We start from the raw sequence: 7933 nt of genomic DNA, 5'->3' as shown, positions 1-7933 counted from the left end.
GAGGTGAGTTCCTCATCTGAGATGGTGCATTAAGGGAAAGGAGATCTGAGGCCTGGAGCCGGGGGATTCCACGTTCCAGGTATTGGGTCAGTCGGTCAATCGGTTCAGGAGAGGGAGGATCGTGGAATTCCGCAAAGGTTTGGGCAATGTCATGGGGATGGGAAAGCAGACAGCCCTCTCCATTTTTGATTTGATGGGGTGTAGTCGTGACCGAATGTTCAGCCAGCTTGCGGGCCAAGAGGGAGTGGGCCTTGTTACCTTTATCATAGTAGAGCTGTTTCAGTCTTCGCAGTGCTTTTTCAACTTGGCCAATTGCGGAGACATACAATTTGTTTAAGTAGTGGTAGGGACGGAGAGACCTGCAGGCAAAGTTCCAAGGCCTTAAGCTCCCCTTGAGCCCGCAGCTTGGCTTCCATTGCGTCTTTCTTCATAGCCGAGGCAAGCGCTATGCACCTGCCCCGAAAAAAACGCCTTATGGGCTTTCCATAGGATGGAGGGGGATACCGTAATTACTCGAGTATAAGCCGAGACGGTGATAATTTTTTTCCCCCTGCCATCAGAGTTGATGAGCGAGGGGGGGGTGCTACTGCGGGACAATCGGCCGACAATACCGTTTACAAGGGGAGCTACAGCCAACCGCCTGACATTAGAGGATAAGCGGGAGCAGGGGGGGGGGGTCTGCGTGATATCTTCCTACCTCCTTCGCTTATCTTTGTTTGCGGGAACTTTTCTCCTATCGCCGGACTGTGGGAAAATAGTGTCTATGTGGGAAAGTCCCACAGAATCCGTGAGTATTGTGAGGTATGTGTTTCTATCCCCCTTGGTGGGAGTGGAGATGACCCCATCTATAAGGATATACAGTACATACACACACAGCACAAGGCCGTGTTCACATTACAAGATATTTTTTGGGACTGCAGTTCCTCTGAGCTCCTCAAGGTGGTGATCTCACTTCTACCATAGAGAAAGGAAGTCTCCATGGAAGACAGGAAGTGATGTCAGCTACAGACAGGAAGTGATGTCGGGTATGAATAGGAAGTTCCGGGTGAGAGGTGAGTCAAGATAACGAATAAGGAAGACATCACTGGAAGAGGCAGCAGAGGAGGTAATAAGATCTTATTTTCTATTTACACCCAGTAACCCCGTCATGTCCGTCCTCTTCCTCCATAGTCACTGTGACGTCTTTTATCTCCAGCAGATGATAATACACACATATATAGTGTGGAGACCTAGATTAACCCCTTCAGGGGCAGAACATCCCCCAACATCATTATGGTGATGTGTCACATTTCCCACCAATCAACTTCTCGCCTCATCAGTCTATACTAACGGATTATACCACTTTTATTGGGGACGGGGTTCTATAGACAAAGGGTTAGAGGCGCCCGGACGCTAAAACCATTACATATGCTAAAAGGAATGTTCCTTTAAGTGTAATCCCACTGGGGGGGGGGGGGTGCTGTTCTTACATTATAGAAACCCTCATACACCCCCATCCTAATATTGTACAACCAGTACAGTCCTCATCATTCTGAGTGAGTAAGTGAGAGACTTGTAAAGCGCAACACATGCAAACTGAATCGCCTCTGGGCGCTGTATCCATTTCATGGGTAAGGAACCCCTTGACCTCAGAAGAGATGGGTTTTAATCTTTCTCCTGAAGGCCAAGTGGTCCGACTCCAGTCGGATGGTGGTTGGTAGTGCATTCCACAGGCGAGGTCCCTGGACTGCAAATCTTCGATCTCCTTTGGACTTGGATCTGGCTTTGGGTATCTGGAGGAGGTTTTGATTGGTGGATCGCAGAATGCGATTGGGGTTATGGGCTTTTATTTTTTCGCATTGCTATTGGGGGGCGTTTCCTTGAATACACTTATGTATTAGACAGAGTGCCTTGAAAGTGATTCTGTCTTTTACTGGCAACCAATGAAGGGATCTCAGTGAAGGTGAGATTGATTCACATGTTTTTTTCCAGTCACTAGTCGAGCGGCCGTATTTTGAACGACTTGCAGACGAGTGATTTGGTATTTGGGGAGTCCTAGGTAGAGGGCATTTGCGTAGTCGAGTCTGGAATTGATGATTGTTCCCACCACGACTGCAATGTCCTCTTTCGGGATAAAGGGCGTGAGTCTGCGTAGTAGGCGCAGCAGATGGTGGGATCAGCTGACTACTGACCCTATTTGTGCATCCATTGTCATGTAGGTATCGAAAATGACTCTGAGACTTTTGACTTTGGTGCTAGGGGTGATAGTTTTACCCAGAATGGGCGGGGGAGTCCATGTTGACGCGGGGTGATTTTTCCGGTTAGCGTGAAACAGGAGAAGTTCTGTTTTCGAACCATTGAGTTTGAGATAACTGTTTGTCATCCAGTTATCTATTAGAGTGAGGCATTTCGAGTCTAGTCCAAGAGAATGATCCTTTTTGTTGCAGATGCGGAAATACAGTTGTGTGTCGTCTGCATAGGAGTGGTAAAGTAATTTCTGGTTACTGATGATTTCAAAGAGGGGGCGAAGATAGATATTAAACAATACGGGCGATAAGGGAGATCCCTGAGGGACTCCGCATGACACCGTACGTTTTTCAGAAGTGAAAGACCCCAGTTTCACTATTTGTGATCGGTTTTCCAAGAAGGAGGAGAACCAGGGTAAAACACCTTCAACGACTCCGGCTACCTCAGCTAGCCTAGCCAGTAGTAGTCCGTGGTCTACAGTGTCAAAAGCCGCGCTTAGGTCCAGCAGTATCAAGAGAGAAAATTCTCCTTCGTCTGCGGCCTCTAGAGCGTCATCCCATATTTTGAGCAGCGCCGTTTCTGTTCCGTGACCCGGACGGAAGTCTGATTGAAACGGGTCGAGTAATTTATGGGTGTCTGAATGCAGTTGCAGCTGTTGTACAACTACTTTCTCCATTACCTTGGAGAAGACATTTGGAGCTGTTATGGGCCTCCGGTTGTTTGGGTCTTTGGGGTCGAGGGTAGGTTTTTTTAGAATTGGTTTTATTGTACCTTGTTTCAGCAAGGTGGGCACCATGCCCTCCTTGAATGATTGGTTTATGAGCTGCGTGATAGCTGGTGCCAGTATATTGGCACTTTCTTTCAGCAGTTTAGTGGGGATGATATTGGGTGCTGTGCTATATATCATTAATTCTTGGTCTACAGGTAACCTGTATAGATCACATGACCAATGGGGATGGAGGAGGACCGGAGTCACATGACTGAGAGGATACTAAACCTCACCCTGGAGATCATCTACCTGCTGACCGGAGAGGTGAGGAGGATTCTGGGAGGTCACATGACATCACTCTTATCTCTATTAATAAAACATAGACCTGACCGGAGGGGTGAGGAGGATTCTGGGAGGTGACATGACATCACTCTTATCTCTATTAATAAAACACAGACCTGACCGGAGGGGTGAGGAGGATTCTGGGAGATCCCATGACATCACTCTTATCTCTATTAATAAAACACAGACCTGACCGGAGAGGTGAGGAGGATTCTGGGATTCTAACATGATATTCCTATTGGTTCCTCAATACAGAGATTTCCTCTTGTGAAGCCAGGTGATTATATGACCATCACAGTGCCTCCATGTGACTCCCTAAAACCCGAGAGACACAACATGGAGAAGATTCTAGAAGTCACCAAGAAGATGATGGAGCTGCTGACAGGAGAGGTGAGGAGGATTCTGGGACATTATCCAGTAACAGACAAGGGGTGTGTCTGGATGGTGACTGTATCATTGTGTGTGTCAGGTTCCTATAAGGTGTCAGGATGTCACTGTCTATTTCTCCATGGAGGAGTGGGAGTATTTAGAAGGACACAAGGATCTCTACAAGGACGTCATGATGGACAATCAGCCGCCCCTCACATCACCGGGTAAGAGGAGACTTTATTGTAAAGGAGAGAGCAGTACGGAGGCTCCACCTAGATCCCCCATCATCTGATAAACACATAGAAACAATGTATTCAGTCAGTGTGTGTGTTTCCTACAGATGGATCCAGTAATGGGAACCCACCAGAGAGATGTCCCCGTCCTCTGTATTCCCGGGATTCCACACAGGAAGGTCACACCATCCCCCACTATCATCAGGTAGATGAGAAACAATCACTGATAGTATCATTAGGATCTGTATATTATCTGCATTGTTACCATTGATGTCATTTTTATTCTATATTCAGAGTGGAAACCTGAGAGATCCTAAAGTTGAGGTGAAAGAAGAGATAAAAGAGGAGGATGATGAGGATGGGCTGATGAAGGAAGAACACAAAGATCTGTACCAGGACAGCATGGTGGAGTCATCCAGCTACAGAAACCCACCAGAGAGATGTCCCCGTCCTCTGTATTCCCGGGATTCCACACAGGAAGGTCACACCATCCCCCACTGTTACAAGGTCGGTGGGACGGAGCATCTAGAACATGGACTGGTGGAGATGATGTGTGGATTTTGTATGTAAGTTTATATCTTACAGATGATTTTCTCTCTCATTCTCTTGGTTTAGAGTGGAGATCCAATCGATATAGAATTTGAGGTGAAATCAGAAGAAGAGACGTATGTGAGGGATGATCAGCAGTCTATGGAGGAGGATGGAATAACAGGGACATTTATAGAGGAGGACACTCCTACAGAGATCAGCACAGGTGGGTCATTAACACTAAATCCATTCCTCCACCCATACTGCTCACTGATTGGTCCAGAGTAGGGCGGGGACTGGGTGATATCAGCCTGTAATCCCCTGGTCGCTTTCCTGAGCTGTGTTCCCTGTCCTGTATTCCTGTATTTCTCTCGGATAATCTTCCTTCTCTGTGCTGCAGACACAATTTATGTCTCTAGACTGGATTTATGGAGATTCTGGGGTTCAGCTCAAAGCAAAATGTTGATTTTCACCATAGGCGTTGCTCAGCTTAGACACCTGGGGTATGTACCTTGGGTCTTCTGCCCCTTACCCGGGTCTAGTGAGATCTCTGACAGAAGAATTCTCCTGGGTTACTTGCTTTGTTATTGTTATATGGCCTTCAGGAGAAAAATCAAGACCCATCTCTTCTGAAGGCCCAGAGAATGGATACCAAGCGCCCAGAGGCGATTCAGTTCGCATGTGTTGCGCTATATACGTTTCTCACTCACTCTCTCATATGTGCAATTTTTTTTGGCACTGGGTGAAGTTTTTTGAGTGTGTTTCACACGCCATGGGCTTTCGAAATAAAAAAAAACTTGCTCTGTTATTTGCTGGCTGTGCCGGGTGGAGGGATATGTCTGTATAGTCTCAGACCCAAGTCACTGAGTGCAGTCTCAGGAGATGGGAGGCAGCGGTGTGGGATCTCTGCAACTTGTCTCCAGTAATCATTTCATCCGCCACTGATTACTGAACACCAATATTATGAGTCCTAAACCTTACACTATATACACCTGACCCTCGTCCTATAATCCCCTCATCACTGTCACTCCTATAAAAGACAGTTGTCGTTGTTTCCTCACTCTCTGACTAAGGTCCATGAATAAAGAAGTGATCTGGTAGGAGATCAGAGGACCCATTTACTAGTTACCTTGAGGGGGGGAGTTGTAAGATCCTCAGAGACAAAGCTGTCTGATGTGGGGAGGTGAAAGGGTTAAGGGGAGCAGATATAAGGCAGTGGGGTGCTGGGTACAGGATTCAGGGCAAGAGCATGATCAGTAGAAGGAAAAATGGCAAGCAGCATCTTACTAGCAAAGCAAAATAGTGATGTAAAATGTAATAGCAGAGAAGGGACTAAATCCCCTCCCAGCAGCCGGCATCAGGTGGAGACAGATTGATAGAAAGTGCTGGCTGCTAGGAGACACCTGCTGGTGGACTCTGGAGCTACAACCCCTCGCCCAGGGTACCAAAATGTAACCAGCAGATGATTCAGGTCCTGACAGGTAGTATAGGTATATGCATCACTCTAGCCAAATTGATATATAAGCTATAAACTGACATTTTACTGATGTTATGTCACAGCAACTTTATCATATCATGCGATTTTTATATCTGAGAATTATGAATCAATTAATTTATATCTCGTCAACCACGATCATGTTAATCACGTGCTTCGATAATTAGGTCTACATATCCTCTATTTCAGGGCTCAAAATTTCAAGTCCTGAGCTACTAGCCAGGCCTCAAGGTGTACTCACCACCAGTTGCCCCGTCCAACTCCTACCATGTCCCACCCCTAATCCCGCCCCTAGACACGCCCTTATAAATCTCGTGAAATGGCACTTAAATGTTTTATGCAGAATGAAGTTAAAAAAATAAAATATTAACAACAATTTTATCCGTGCCCAAAAATGCAGCCTGCCCATGTCTACCAATTCAGCATGTGTCCCCAGTGCAGCAAAATGTCCCCACAATTGCAGCCAGGAGTTCCCCCTTCATTGCAGCCAGGAGTCCCCCCCACATTACAGCCAGGAGTCCCCCCCACATTACAGCCAGGAGTCCCCCCACATTACAGCCAGGAGTTCCCCCCACAATTGCAGCCAGGAGTTCCCCCCACAATTGCAGCCAGGAGTTCCCCCCACAATTGCAGCCAGGAGTCCCCCCCACATTACAGCCAGGAGTCCCCCCCACATTACAGCCAGGAGTCCCCCCCCCCCACATTGCAGCCAGGAGTCCCCCCCATTTGCAGCCAGGAGACCCCCCACAATTGCAGCCAGGAGTCACCCCACATTACAGCCTACCTGTGCTGAGTAGGGTAGGAGAGGAGCCGGAGCCGCCGCCGCGTTGTTCAAACCACGGGGAACATTACAGCTTTCAAATCAATAGCTGCCGCGAGCATCATATACAACCCCTCCCCCTTGTCCGGGAAACTTTGATAGACAGATCACCCATCCAATCCTGGGATGGGTGATCTGTCTATGAAAAAAGTGCCCGGATAAGGGGGAGGCGCTGACACGTGCGGCGGGGAACACAGCTATTGAATTGAAACCTGTAATGTTCCCTGCGCTATTAACAAACAGGCGGCGGCGACAGCAGCGGCGACGCGACTCTCCTCTCCTCGCTCGCCCCCCCCTGCTCCCAGGCAGCCCACACTCACCAGCCCTCAAAATTTACTCGCAAAATGCGAGCAGGCGAGTGAAATTTTGAGGGCTGCTCTATTTTATAGCTTATATATCAATTTGGATAGAGTGATGCGTACTATGTTACACCATAGGTATTATTATGTTATATCATGCCGATCATTATCTGTATATTATCTACTGTGATGTATGTTCACTGCTTGGTATGCTCTATTGTATCCAATAAATGTAATGTTACCCTATTAATTAATTCATTATATTCCGGTGGTGTGTTTCATGTCAAAGTCCCATAATTCCTATTCCTTTTCTTTCCCCCCTCCCCCCTCTTTCCCCAATATACGCTCTCTCTTTCTACAAGCATTAGGGATAGAGACCATGGTATATACTACTAGCCGTGGTCTCACTTACAGTCCCAATGTTATGCTGTTTTTTACGCTGATGCATATTCTACCCTTTTTCCCTCCCCCTCCCATTTTTATACAACTACTAGGGATGGAGACAGTGGTCTAATTTTAGCCACTGCCTCATTGAAAGTCCCAACACATTTTGTCTAGTACTAATCTTTGTGTTTCTATTTTAGTAGATGGACGGGAGATGAGGAAACCCTCAGAGGATTGTCTCACTTTGTCTCCAGACTGTAAAGTAGAAGATGAGGACATCACACAGTATAGTCCAGGAGAAAACCCGACTACCTCAAATGTCCATCCGACACCACACAGTGTAGATGGACCATCGTATTCCTCTTATCCTGAGGAACCTCAGACTGTGCGGGACAGTGCCGGACCATCGTATTCCTCTTATCCTGAGGAACCTCAGACTGTGCGGGACGGTGCCAGACCATCGTACTCCTCTTATTCTGAGGAACCTCAGACTGTGCGGGACGGTGCCGGACCATCGTATTCCTCTTA

At 47.2% G+C, this 7933-nt stretch overlaps 1 pseudogene; it reads left to right on the top strand.

Annotated features, from left to right (window-relative positions):
• The first annotated feature begins 763 nt into the window (after positions 1-763).
• The window catches only part of LOC120910626, a 45717-nt pseudogene continuing 38547 nt past the window's right edge, over positions 764-7933 (top strand).

The sequence above is a fragment of the Rana temporaria genome, chromosome 8, assembly GCF_905171775.1.
Source record: "Rana temporaria chromosome 8, aRanTem1.1, whole genome shotgun sequence".
Lineage (NCBI taxonomy): Eukaryota > Metazoa > Chordata > Amphibia > Anura > Ranidae > Rana > Rana temporaria.
The sequence above is the reverse complement of the archived record's forward strand: the minus strand, read 5'-3'. Positions and strand labels throughout refer to the sequence as shown.